The sequence below is a fragment of the Peromyscus leucopus genome, chromosome 9 (assembly GCF_004664715.2).
Source record: "Peromyscus leucopus breed LL Stock chromosome 9, UCI_PerLeu_2.1, whole genome shotgun sequence".
NCBI lineage: Eukaryota > Metazoa > Chordata > Mammalia > Rodentia > Cricetidae > Peromyscus > Peromyscus leucopus.
The window spans coordinates 6,545,876-6,559,860 of record NC_051070.1 but is presented as its reverse complement, the minus strand read 5'-3'; positions in this window follow the sequence as shown (position 1 = coordinate 6,559,860).

Here is a 13,985-nt window from a genome sequence, read left to right as displayed (position 1 = left end):
CGACTTGTTTGATGCCAGAATTCCACATTTTTATTTTGTCAACGTGACAAAAGCTAGGTCATCTGGGATGAGGGGACCTCAGTTGAGGAACTGCCTCCATCAGATAGGCCTATTGGTGAGTCTGCAGAGCTCTTTCTTGATTGATGTGGGAGGATCCAGCCCTTTATAGGTGGTGCCACCCCTAAGTGGATGGTCCTGATGGTCCTGGGGTGTAGAAGAAAGCCAGCTGAGCAAGCCAAGGAGAGTAATCCCACTTAACAGCATTTCTCTGGGGATTCTGCTTCGGCACTTGCCTCCAAGTTCCTGCCTTGGCTTCCCTTCCTTTCCAAGTTTTTTTTAGGTCACAGCCTTTACCATAGAAATAGAAAACAAAATAATAAATAGATAGATAGATAGATAGATAGATAGATAAAGTAAAAGATAATAAATAAGTAAAATTTTAAAAAGAAAGCAAACTAAGACACGGGTGTATGAAATTGTCAAAGCATAAAAGGATAAATACATATTGACATTCAGTCTCATCGGTGTGCAATATTAAAGAATCTGAAGGAATTGTAGGGAAGCTGGAGCAAGGCCTTCCTCTCACATGTCAATCAATGAAACCCAAAGCGGTCCACGAGTCCTGGTGACACACAGTTAGGGACGGAAGTGGGACTAGGCAGAGCTGTCACCCTGCATCGTGCTTATCCCTAAATCAGAGTAACTCTCAGCACAAATAAATATGCTATAATTTATGACCTATACACCCTTGGAGACAGGCATTGGAGGATTCTGCAACTGTGGGTTGAAAATATTTGTGAAAAATCCAAATTTGCATCCCTACTGGACATGCATAGACAGCTGTCATTATTCCCTAAATGACACAGAACAGTGACTAAATTTATATTTCCTTTATATTAGATCAGATAGTCTGAAGCAAGCTGCAGAGTCTTAAAGAATAGCAGAGGATAGGTAAGGGTTACATGTAAACACTTCGTGACTTTGTAACATGGACTTAAGCATCTATCAAGCTTTGATAGACTGGGTCTCCAGGAACATCCAAAAGCAATCATGTAACATTTTTAGACAAATGGCCTTCATCGCCTTAGTCAATGACAAATCTTACTACTTACCCTAGACTAGAATATTTAGATCACACAAAAACATTTTATATAATCTGAGCTGAGAATCTTTCGGACTGTCACTTACTGGAAATCTGGACCCAGAGCTGAATAGTTGGCTCAGCAGTTATGAGTTCTGGCTCCCCTTACAATACCCAGCACTCATGGGATGACTCACAACCATCTGTAACTCTAGGTCCAAGGGATCCAATACCCAATTCTGACTTCTGTGGGCACCAGACATATAAGTGGTGCACAGATGTACATGCAGGCAAAACATCCACATGCATAATTAAAAAAAAATCTGGACCCATCATGGACCCCACTGCTCCCTAAAGCTTTACTCTCTCTCTGCCTCTCTCTCTCTCTCTCTCTCTGCCTCTCTCTCTCTCTCTCTCTCTCTCTCTCTCTCTCTCTCTCTGTCTCTCTCTCTCTCTCTCTCTCTCTCTCTCTCTCTCTGTCCCCCTCCCTCCCTCCCTCCCTCCCCCTCCCTCTGTTTTTTTTTTTTTTTTTTCAAGACAGGGTTTCTCAGTGTAGTTTTGGTTCCTGTCCTGGATCTTGCTCTGTAAACCAGACTGGTCTCAAACTCACAGAGAGCCTCCTGCCTCTGCCTCCCTAGTGCTGAGATTAAAGGCATGCACCACCGCTGCCTGGCAAAGAGATATTTCTTTTGTGATATTGCTCCTGTAAACAAATCTTTGCTCACTCACACCCCTATAAGCAACCTTAATGAAGCTTATTAGGACTTTCTCTGGATCTTGGTTACTCTCCTCTCTCGTTCCTCCCCCCACCCCCCGCCCCCGTTGGTAGAAGGGGGGCTAGTTTGGAAGAGGAAAGGTATTAGCAGAAGTGAGAGGAGAACAAGAGAGGGTAACAAAGAGGGTAACTATTTGTGAATATAATTGAAACACCATAATGCCAGAATGAAATCCACCATTATTTATAATTTAAATACAGACATTTTTAAAAGATTTAAAAATATGGGCCTAGAAAATAGCCTACTAGGAATCATTTATACTTTAGTTTGAGTAGAAGTCCCTTGATATAACTTGATGGGCCTCCTGACATGGTGAAATCCCACGCACAGGGCCACTTAGTGGCATAGCTTGAATCTCAAGTGTTGCCTAATGGTCCCTGTGTTAAAGCGCAGGCAGAGTTTTCCTGTGCGGGCAGCTGTTCCCGAATAACCACTCAGAAACTTCATATTAATTGTAAATGCTCCACCAATGTTTCAGGCTTGTTACTAGCTAACTCTTACATTTTAAAATGACTCATATATCTTATCTATCTTCTGCCACATGACTCATGGCTTGTTATCTCATTTTCTATACTTCCTGCTTGCTCTGCATCAGCTGGCATCTCCTCTGACTCCACCCTTCTTTATCCCAGCATCCTTAGGTTGGTTGTCCTGAAATACTTCCTTCCTGGCTACCAGCCAGTCAGTTTTTTATTAAACAAATTCAAGTGACAAATCTTCACAGAGTATAAAAGGATTATTCCACAGGATGTCCCTCTTTTTGTCTAATTAAAAAGGAAGGTTTTAATTTTAACATAGTAAAATTATATACACAGGACCTCTATATATAGAACAGGCTGGCTTCCAACTCAGAGATCTGCCTACCTCTGCCTCATGAGTACTGGAATTAAAGATGTGCACTGCCATGCCTGGCTTCTGCGAATATCTCAAACACACACAGAGAGATAGAGCAAAATGTTAACATTGTTGAGAACCCAGATGGGGAAATGTACCTCAGATTTTGTTTGCTTTTAATTTTGCATAATTAAAATTTGAGAGTGTTATCTTACAGATGTAGAAATTTTTGGGTTCAAATCCTGTGTTTTACTGATGGCTAAAGAACTTTGTTTTCAATTGGCCTCCACAGCCTCTGTCTACTCATTACCATGTCATGTACAGATCAGGAACATATTTCTGGAATTCTCAGATCAGAATTATATGATCTGATAAAGGGCCTTTATCTTGTTCATTCTTTTCCTCGGAGAACCTTGCCAAAGCTCCCAAATTAAAGAATGTCTAATTTAATTTTTTTTCAAAACAAAAAGAAGTTTTAAAAACGATATCTAGCCTAACTTTTATTTTATAAGGAATCTTCTTATAGTGAGTTTTTTCTGTCCCACCAGCCAGCTCCCGAACAAATGACACAGAGACATACTAACTCTGACAGCTCAACCAATAGCTGAGGCTTGTTTTTAACTAGCCGTTATAACTTAAATTAACCCATTTCTATTAATCTACATGATGCCGAATGGCTCATGGTTTGTTACCTCATCTCCTTCATGTCATGTTTCCTCCATGTCTGGCTGGTAACTCTGCCTTCTTCTCAGTGTTCTCTCTGTCCCCAAAATCCCGCTATTGGCTGACTAGGTTTCTATTAAAGCAATCACAGTGGCATATCTTCACACAGTGTAAAGGAATATTCCACAACATTTCTCCCTTTTTGTCTAAATAAAAAGGAAAGGTTTTAACTCTAACACAATAAAACTATAACAATAATATTGATAGCTGGGGGCCAGTCCGCAGATACCACCAGGGTATGCAAAAAAAAAAAAAATCCACAAAGGCAGAGAGGACTTAGGAAAAATTCTTATCTATCTGAGGGCTACACTTTTTCTGAGGGGAAAAATAAGGAAACCTTCACACTTTCTGATGGTAACTTACTCTTTTACTTCATCTTAAAAAGTCCTCTCAGTAAATCTCTGTCTCCACATAGATACAGTCCATGTTGTTACATTCTCCATACAGCCAAGTTACATTCCATATGGTTAAATTCTCCATAAATTCTCCACGCATCCACATACCTCTTTTGCACAGTTACATCTCTTTTTTATCCATCTCTCTTTTATATACATTTCTTCTCTCTATTCTGTAACACTCCTTCACATATTTTTACATCATTTATTCACTCTTTCTCTACTCAAGAAACTGTTAATTTTCTCTTTGCCCATCCTACTGTAGCCCTCACTCAGCACACACACACACACACACACCACTCGCTGCTCTTTACATAGTTTACATATCCCTTCCTCAGCACACACCCACACATACTCATTCTTTCCCATCAGTTCTCTCCGTAGCTTTTCATAGTTCCCCTCCACACACCCACATACATGCTCACATACTCTCTCATTCCTCCTTCTCTCTCTCTCAGCCAAACTCTGGATGATACTATGTTACATTTTCAGGGTCCGATCCATTCTAATAACACATAATAAGTCACATGGTAAGTTTCTCTCAGCCTAGGAAGATCACGCTGACTGGTCAGTGTAACACTTGGCCATACACGTAGCTCTAAGTTGGCGAGAGTTCCAAGACAGAAAGTAAACAGTTGGCTGAACCTTGAGCCTGTGAGTACATGCAGTCAATTACTGTAAGGGGTTATGTCTCAATGAAAACAGCCTGATCTTGATTTAGCAATAAACACCTGGGAACTAGTTTTTGTGTATTTTCTGCAGGGACAGCTTAGTCTGTTTTGAATTTGTTCTGAAGTCTAAAATTAGCTGTCTTTGAGACTGAAAATGCTGTTACTTTCCTGCATCAGTAAAAAAAAAAATATTCTGGTATTATTTCTAGTCATCAGAATTATACAGTTTAAACAGAAATCATCTTCCTGACCATGCACAACTATAAGTGTGCCCAAAGATGGAATACACACCACCAATGGGCTGTGGGAAAAACCCCAAAGCTGTTCTTTTTTGGGAGGTCAGTGGTGGCACAAGAGAAAGTTACAGACAGAAAACAAGCAGTTTCCACAGCCAGTGACCCCTACGGACTTTGCCTAGTAGGGCTCTCCAACAGAGAGTTATTAGTCTGGTGGGTTAACCTTTTAAATGTTAGTTGTCACCTGTTGTACACATCTATGACCTCCTGCATAATAAGAGCAATTATCAGGTAAGAATTATATTTACAATGTCCAGTCCATTTGTATTTGGCATATTTGGAGAAAATACTCCACTATTTAGTCTATCTTGATGAGTCCAAAGCTCTGTACTTAATTTACCTTCTATCATAACTAAGGAAAACTGCAACCATAACTACCTAGTGTTCAACTCCATCAAAGGATATTCCAGAAGGATATATTATTACATGAGTATAGGAAGTGCAGTGCAAGCCACTTCCAAACCTACAGAAATGACAGACATCTGGCTGCCTGGACAGTCACCCAAGGTTCCTCTGCAAAACTGGGGCATCCAATCTTCAGCCTCCAGGCCTAGAATATCTATCAGACTCATTTGTAAAGCAGGAATTCTGAAGGACTGTCCCACCTAGTCTTGGCAAAGTTCAGCAGTCTTTTTCCTTTGTGTCTTGCCTTAAGTTTGTACAGCACACCGTCAGTAGTCAAGACAAGAGCAGTTTCTTGACCAAATGGCTAGTTTGTCACCTTGAAAGCAAACTCCATATGGAGTTTCTTTGATGCCCATCATCTTCTCTGAAGTAACTTGGTGCTGCCAGGAGCAGATATCTCATTGTCATGAAAAGCCCTGTGTTAACAAAACATTTTAAATATTATATTCTTTAAGTTTTAAAAGTGTTTGAAGACCATCTATCTAAAATATATGTTTGACCTTGAAAACATGCCTAACATGACTACAAGTCTGATTGTTATAGGTGACTAACTACTAACCTGTATTTATTTTTCTAAATAGTTTATAATAATAAATTGCAAAGACTAGAAATTTATATTACATTGTTAAATGAGCTGCATAGGTACAACACCTTAAACAAGAGGTAGAAATGTATGTACAGTATGTTCTAACAAAAATAACCTTAAATTTATATCAATATACAAAAATACCTTAAATAAGAGTAGAAAATACACAGTATCTGCTGTGGGACGGTCTATATGTCAAATTGCTCTGATTGGTCAATAAATAAAACACTGATTGGCCAGTGGCCAGGCAGGAAGTAGGGGGGACAAGGAGAGAGGAGAATTCTGGGAAGCGGAAGGCTGAGGCAGAGACACTGCCAGCCGCCGCCATGACCAGCAGCATGTGAAGATGCCGGTAAGCCACCAGCCACGTGGCAAGGTATAGATTTATGGAAATGGATTAATTTAAGCTATAAACACAGTTAGCAAGAAGCCTGCCATGGCCATACAGTTTGTAAGCAATATAAGTCTCTGTGTTTACTTGGTTGGGTCTGAGCGGCTGTGGGACTGGCGGGTGACAAAGATTTGTCCTGACTGTGGGCAAGGCAGGAAAACTCTAGCTACAAGTATCAAAAAAACTTTAAATTTGTATCGTTATACCAAAATCAATACCAATGTAAAATATTTGAGACTAGTAGTTGTTAAGAAGTAGACTGAACAATCACCCTTTTATCTCATCACTTCTATATCCTCCCTTTTTCTCTTTAGAAAGAGATCCATGAATCTAATCTCCTTCATTCAGTTTTTTTCTCACCATGACCAAAACCAATTTGTAACCAAGCCCCCTAAACAATGGCAATTATCCATAACCCATGGAACAACCAAAAACCACTCATCCTGTGTCTTGGAAATGTGGGCATTGTGTTTTCTAGACTGCTTCCTGTTGTCTGGAGGTGCTGGCATCTTTAGGGGACTCTGAGAAAATTAGAATAATGGTCAAGTCCTGGCCAGAATAGTCTGTGATGCCGGACCACCTCAGTCAGTAGACTTGAAGCTGTCCTGGATGCAGACCCCTGAGGAAACTGCAACAGAGGCATCTGAGAGGCTGGCTCACCTGGAGCACCCGTTTTCACTGGTGTCTGGTCCCCTTGCTCTGAAAACGTAAGTTTTGAAAGGTAACATACACATCTGTATTAACACAAGTATGAACTGTGTGTTGTACACAGTCAAAGATGACTTTTGTTTTGTTTTATGTTTGAGGAGGTAAAATATACATTACCTGTCTTGTAGTTTTTCTAGGTTTATTTCTTTATGTCTGTAGCCAGGGTTTTTAGGAGGTCTCCTCGCCTGCCCCCCCCCCACCATCAAATCTGATCTCTGTCAACCTTGAATGAACCCACAGCCTTTTGTTTTCTGTGGAAACACGAGCATAACTTTCCCTGATATAGCATATTTTTTTACTTCCATTTTGAAGTTATAACATTTTAAAAACATATAGGTTGGTTTAATTTAGTAGTTTTTATAACCCAGTGTCTCTCAGCAGCTATTATTTGCTTATCAGCAATCATACAATTTAAAGCTAATACAACACCATACAGGATCCCGATTCCCTATGTATTTCCCATTTCTACATGGCTTCTTTTTTTTAAATTACTTTTCTTTTTTCTTTAAAGATTTTATTATTTTTAAACTATTTCTTACGATTATCTATACCCTTTTTCTATTTTTCTTAAGCCCACACACATTGCTAAGCACACTGTAACCTGTTTAGAGGTTTTTCTTCCATCTGAATCTGTTTACTGCATATCTGTAACCTTTTCTGTCTGCATGAGCAAAATCTTAAATCGACAGCTGAGCTTATGATGTGCTGGCGGCTGGAGCCTGCAGGCAGCAGCCTAGAGATGCTTCTCTGTAGCATGGCCAGCATGAGAGACTGCAGGACTAAGAAACCGGGTTTGGCTCCAATTTTGAACTTTTTTTTTAGCTTTCTCAGGCCTTATGTGGATATTCGAGCCCCCATGTTGAATGCCATTTGTATTGATTCTTTCTCTGTCCCGCCAGCTAGCTCCCTGTGAGACCAAAATAAGCCATCTTAGAAATAAGACCAAAAATGCTTTCACCCTCAAATTAAGGCCTAAGATTTCTCCTTTTGGGAATAGGCCATTAGTTACTGAAACCAATCAGTTCAGATTCCAGAAACCAGGAAGTGTAAAAGTACAGAGTCACAAGACAGTCACTAGGTAATGCCTGCTGGACTATGGAATGTCCTCTCCCTGGTTTCCAGGGTAACTGACCACAGAAATGCGCCCATCTGAGGGCAGCCAATGAGAAATGGTGGCGGGTAACCACTCCCTTAGAAGTAATTTCTAGAAGTCCCTAGAAGCGAGCCAATCAGAATTGTATCCATACTAGCACCCCTAAATGATGTAACCTTGTGACTTTTCCCTTTAAAAACTGAGCTTGCAGACAGGTGGGCACTTCCTCCACTCTCCACTGCGCTGGATGTATTGGACGAAGTCCCTGCCTAGGCTTGTATTGCTTTTGGATATCCAGAATTAAACCTTGCTTTTGTATTCCGGCATGCTCGTCTTTGGTGGTCTCTCTGGGGGTCATGATCTGGGCACAACACTCCCAAATAAACAACATGGAGACTTATTAATTATGAAAGCTTAAACAATAGCTTAGGCTTGTTTTTAACTAGCTGTTATAACTTAACCCATTAACCCATTAACCCATTTCTACTAATTTACATGCTGCCATGTGGCTCACGGCTTGTTACCTCATCTCCTCCATGTCATGTTTCCTCCATGTCCGGCTGGCAACTCCACCTTCTTCTCAGTGTTCTCTCTGTCCCCTAAATCCTGCCTAACTATTGGCCATTTAGGTTTTTTTTTTTTTTAATTAAACCAATCACAGTGACATATCTTCACACAGTATAAAAGAATATTCCACAACATCACCTTTATTGAGAAATAACACTACTAAATTATGCTGCTTCAAACATTAGATACAAACACAGAATTTCCAGATCTTATAGTCAACACCAATGTAATATACAGCAAAATCTTTAACTTTGCAAGGTCAACTCCATACTCTATCATGGCACATGATGGGGATGAAAATGTCTTCATTTCCTTTTATTCTTAACTCTTAATTTCCTTTCTGAACCAAGCTGTTTGGACCTTCACAATTACAAAGGAAAATCAGATTGTGGTGATTGTGTTGTATTGTATTGTAGCAGCTGAGGCCATTTGATTGTGCCTTGGCTTTCGCAACCACAATTGCAACTCCTGAGAATTCGAAACTGATTTAATTTCAGCTATGTCATGCACTATTCTTTTGTTAACTAAAATATTTGCATATAAAGTCGGAAGTTGTATGCATATTTGGAATGTGATACAGGCAATGGTGCTGTGGGACGGTTTGTATGTCAAATTGCTCTGATTGGTCAATAAATAAAACACTGATTGGCCAGTGGCCAGGCAGGAAGTAGGTGGGACAAGGAGAGAGGAGAATTGTGGGAAGCAGAAGGCTGAGGCGGAGAGACACTGCAGCCGCCGCCATGATCAGCAGCATGTGAAGACGCCGGTAAGCCACCAGCCACGTGGCAAGGTATAGATTTATAGAAATGGATTAATTTAAGATAAAAGAACAGTTAGCAAGAAGCCTGCCACGGCCATACAGTTTGTAAGCAATATAAGTCTCTGTGTTTACTTGGTTGGGTCTGAGCGGCTGTGGGACTGGCAAGTGACAAAGATTTGTCCTGACTGTGGGCAAGGCAGGAAAACTCTAGCTACACAATGGAAACACCTGAAACAGCAAATTTAAGGGTATGCGAATTTCATAAGCATTAAAGCTTAGATCTACCTTCGTTTGGTAGGTAATGCAAATAGTTAAAAATGGGAATTTTCTTCTGGCAGATTTCTTGTTTGTTTTGGCAAAGTAAAGTCGCTTCATATTTTCAACTGTTTATTCGATTCTCTCTGTCAGTGTGTGTGTGTGTGTGTGTGTGTGTGTGTGTGTGTGTGTGTGTGTGTGTGTGTGTGTAGGGCAAAGTTATTCCCACAGCCATTAATTAATATGCAACATTATTTTTCTGGAAACAGAAAGATACTTCCCAAAGGTTTATTCAACCTAATTTGCTGAATATTCCACATCTCTCTTAGCCTGAAACTGTACTTGCCCTTTTCAACTCCAGTGGTTAATTTTCACAACAGCCATGTTTTCCCTCCATGTCAACAGTCAGCAGATGGGAATTAACTCACATAACATTAGCAGACAATGATAGGGAGGGGGTCCCAGTGGCTTAGAACCAAGGAAACACACGAGAACTAGAATGGCTTGATTTCTGAACACTGACTTAACTAAGGGAAAAGGATGACGGGGCTTCCCAGTTTCTGAATTTAGAATAAAGATGTCACATTGATAAAACAGTATTTTCCACCACTGTAAACAATCATTTTAAGTTGTCGGTTAGAACATGGTAAGTTGTAATCTCAACTGTCAATGTGACAAGATTTAAAAGCAGTATGTTGCTTGCTTGTTTTTTTTTAAATATTTATGTGGGGGCCACTGCAGAGGGGAGGGGAGGACATGGAGGGACTAAGAGGTGAGCGGAATTGGGGTACATGATGTGAAATTTCCAAAGATTCAATAAAGAAATTGTGTTAAATATTAAAAAAAAAATCATTATGTTTTTGGAGGTGTGTGAGGGTGTTCCAAGAAAGGTTTAAGTGATCCAGGAAGAGGCACCCTAAAAGTGGGTGGTGGCATTCCACAGGCTGGAGTATGGACTGGAAGGAAAAGATGAGCTCTGCACACTTCCTAACAGAAGAAGCGATGTGACCAACGGCCCCATGCTCTGGTCCCAAGCTCAGCAGGGGATGCTGTCTGGACCCGGAATCAGGCACAAAGCACACCCAAACACCTGTTTTCACAGAGGGATACTTTATTATTACTCAAGAAAGAAAAGTTCAAGTGGCTGCTTTCTGACTCAGGCAGAAAACAGCAGCAAATGACCTTGCAGGTGTGATTTTAAGAGGCGAAGGGAGGTCTGTATTAGGATGGGCTAGGATGCTGTGGTAAAGGAGACAGGGGATGAAGGAGAAGGGGAAGGGACATGGGAAAGGAGGAAGGGGTATTTGTCTTGGAGGGACCAAGGACCGCCTGTGTATAGAGGGGAGAAGACATGGCCCACAGGCAAATGGCAGTTTATAAAGGTACAAGGGGAACCCTGTGTTAGGACGAGGTGTTTAATTTTAACTGGGCATATTAATTAGGTGAATCAAAGGAGGATTCTGATTGCTGGACCTTGGCAGTCAGCCTCAGGAGGAGGAAGTGGTCAAATAAGGGAGTAGACCTTGGTGACTCGTTTTAGGAATGTGATCTAATGGTTCTCAGCAAGGCAGAGGGAATGGGGACGGGCAAGGCCTGCAGAGCCACATGCTCGAGTGGCCAGTGTCCCTTCACTCTCTCTACCACGATGAACCCTCAGACTGAGAGCCAAAACAAACCCTCTGTATTAGTTACTTCTCTGTTGCCGTGATAAAATGTCATGATCAAAAGCAACTTACGGAAGAAGCAGCTTATTCTGGCCTCCAGAGGAACAGAGTCCATCATATCTGGAAGGCATGAAATGGCAGTGGGATCGAGGAGCTGGCTGATGACATCTTATCCACACGTAGGAAGCAGACAGCAAGAAGGAAAGAAGCAAAGGACGATCCCTCGAAGCCTGACCCTGCTGATTTGGGTCCTGCAGCAAAGCTCTACTTCCTAAAAGCTACATAACCCCCCAAACAGAGTTACCAAATGGAACCCGTGTTGAAATTCACGAGCCTCTGGGGGACATTTCTCATTCAAACCACCACACCCTTGAGTTGCCTTTGTCGGGTATTTGATACAGTTGTGAAAAAATATACTAACGTACATGATTAGCAGTACACAAAGCAATATTAGAATTACTGATTATAAACACCAAGAAAAGATGAAAGAAAAATTATTCCAAGATAGAAAAGTAGGAGTCTCCTCAAAGCAGCTCTGAAGTGAGGATTAAAGGCAAGTCTTTCCAAATAAAACCCACATAATTATCAAAGAAAGCAGGGTAGACACAAAGCGTGAAATTCAAGGAAGGGCAGCTGTCAGCGGTTACAGGGAATGGGAAACAGCCGGACTCTGCCTGGAGTGGGGTTCAGGGGGCAATGTGTGCAGCAGAGAGGAAGAGAGGCCGGAGAAACTGAGACAGAGCCAAGGACACAGACCCTGCCCCTTCAAATCCCTACAGACAGGAATGCTGAGGATGCAGGTGCACCTTGAAGTCGTCAAGGAATGGAGAGAGAGACTTTCTCCTGGGGTAGCTCAGACCAAGAGTGAGCCGTTGGAATTCTCCACTTCTCTCCTTGTGTTTTCTGTCTAGCTTGTGGTCTGTGTCCAATCTGTCTGTCCCTGTTGTCTGTACGGAGCAAAGAGCTTTATGCTGTACTTACTGAGCAGCATAGGGAATATGGAGTGGGATGAGGAATAGTTTTCTACAGAAATCTTTGAGTTTTACAAAGAAAGAAGTTACGTTACTGAACCCAGAACAACACTCAAAAACCACACACAGATGTTATCAACCCATATCCACACGTTGCTTCCAACATTACAGGATATTTGTTCTTTAAGGTTGTTTTCAGCCTGTTGGCTACTTTCAGCAAATGGTTATCACAACACATACACATACACTCTCCTGGGTCAGGGACATGGAAGAATCCATAGTTTAAGATTAAAGCTACTTACTTAGCTTAGATTCTAAAAGCCGATTACATGGGAAGAGCAAGGCATAGTAACATTGGTCTCACTGTTCTCTTAAAGGCAGGTTAAACTTAAATAGGCTGAGTACACAGCAAATTGACAGCATTTGAACAGTTTTAGAAGATCTCAGGGCATATTATTAACTTGGTTGCAAGGTCTGGCAAAAGTTGTCTCTTTGAAGACAGGTGTTATTTCTCAGAAAAAAATACTATGACATACAGGTCCATAAATTCAGAGATGATTCCACCCCCAGGGGCTACAAGTCTAGCAGGAAGAGCAAACCCATAAACACATGAAAAAGATAGAACCTCTACATATGCAGGCAAGGCCTTATTAGTCTGTTTTCTGTTGCTGTAGCATAGACTAGCTGTGGCTGGGTAACCTTCGGAAAGATCTAAACACCCAAGATTGGGTGACCCCATCATGCAGGTCTTCGGTAAGGCCCTTGTAGTTGGTCTTTCCACCAGCTCCCAAATAATGACACAGAGACTGATTATTAAATATGAAAGCTTGGCATTAGCTTAGGCTTATTCCCAACTAGCTCTTAAAACTTAAATTAATCCATTTATATTAATGTACATTCTGCCACGTGGCACGTGGCTTGTTAACTCTCCTCCATACTGTATGTCCCACTGTCTCTGTGTCTCAGAGTTCCTATCTCTTCCCAGAAGTCCTGCCTATCCTCCCCTGCCTAGCCATTGTCCATCCAGCTCTTTATTAAACCAATCAGAAGGTGCCTTGGCGGAGGTAACTCTTCACAGCATACAAAAAGATTATCCCGCAATAGACCCTCATGAGAGATGTCATCAAAAGTATGGAGCTGGTGAGATGGCCCAGCAGGTGACAGAACTTGTCACCAAGCCTGGAGACCTGAATTTAATCCCTGGAACCCTCCAAGGAGAGAACTGGCCCCACCCATGCCTGTAGCTTGAATTCTAATTGGTCTTAATAATGAATACCTGGAGTCAGATATAGGAGCAAATGCTATAAGATCAGCTGAACTGTGCTGCTCAAAAGCCTGAAAGCTTAACCAGCCAAATGCTTCTAGTTCCTGGTCGCTCGCCTTATACCATCTACCATCACTCCCTGGGATTAAAGGCATGTGTCACCATGCCTGGCCGTTTCCAGTGTGGTCTTGAACTCACAGAGATCCGGAGGGATTTCTGCCTCTGGAATGCTAGTATTAAAGGTGTGTGTGCCACCATTTTCTAGCCTTTGTATCTAGTGGCTGTTCCGTCTCTGACCCCAGATAAGTTTATTAGTGTGCACAATATGTTGGGGAACACAATACCACCACAAGATGGCTTTTTTTTTTTTTTAACTTAATCTTCAATTTCCACAACACATGCAAGTGACCTTTAAAACAAGAGACCGGGATCTATAAGGCTGATTATATCGACTTTAAAAGTGGTCTTGTTGGCAGGGTAAGCTGCAAGCATCGCGCCATGGCAGACAGGGCACTTCCCATGCTTGTGCATGTGCTTGGGAAGGC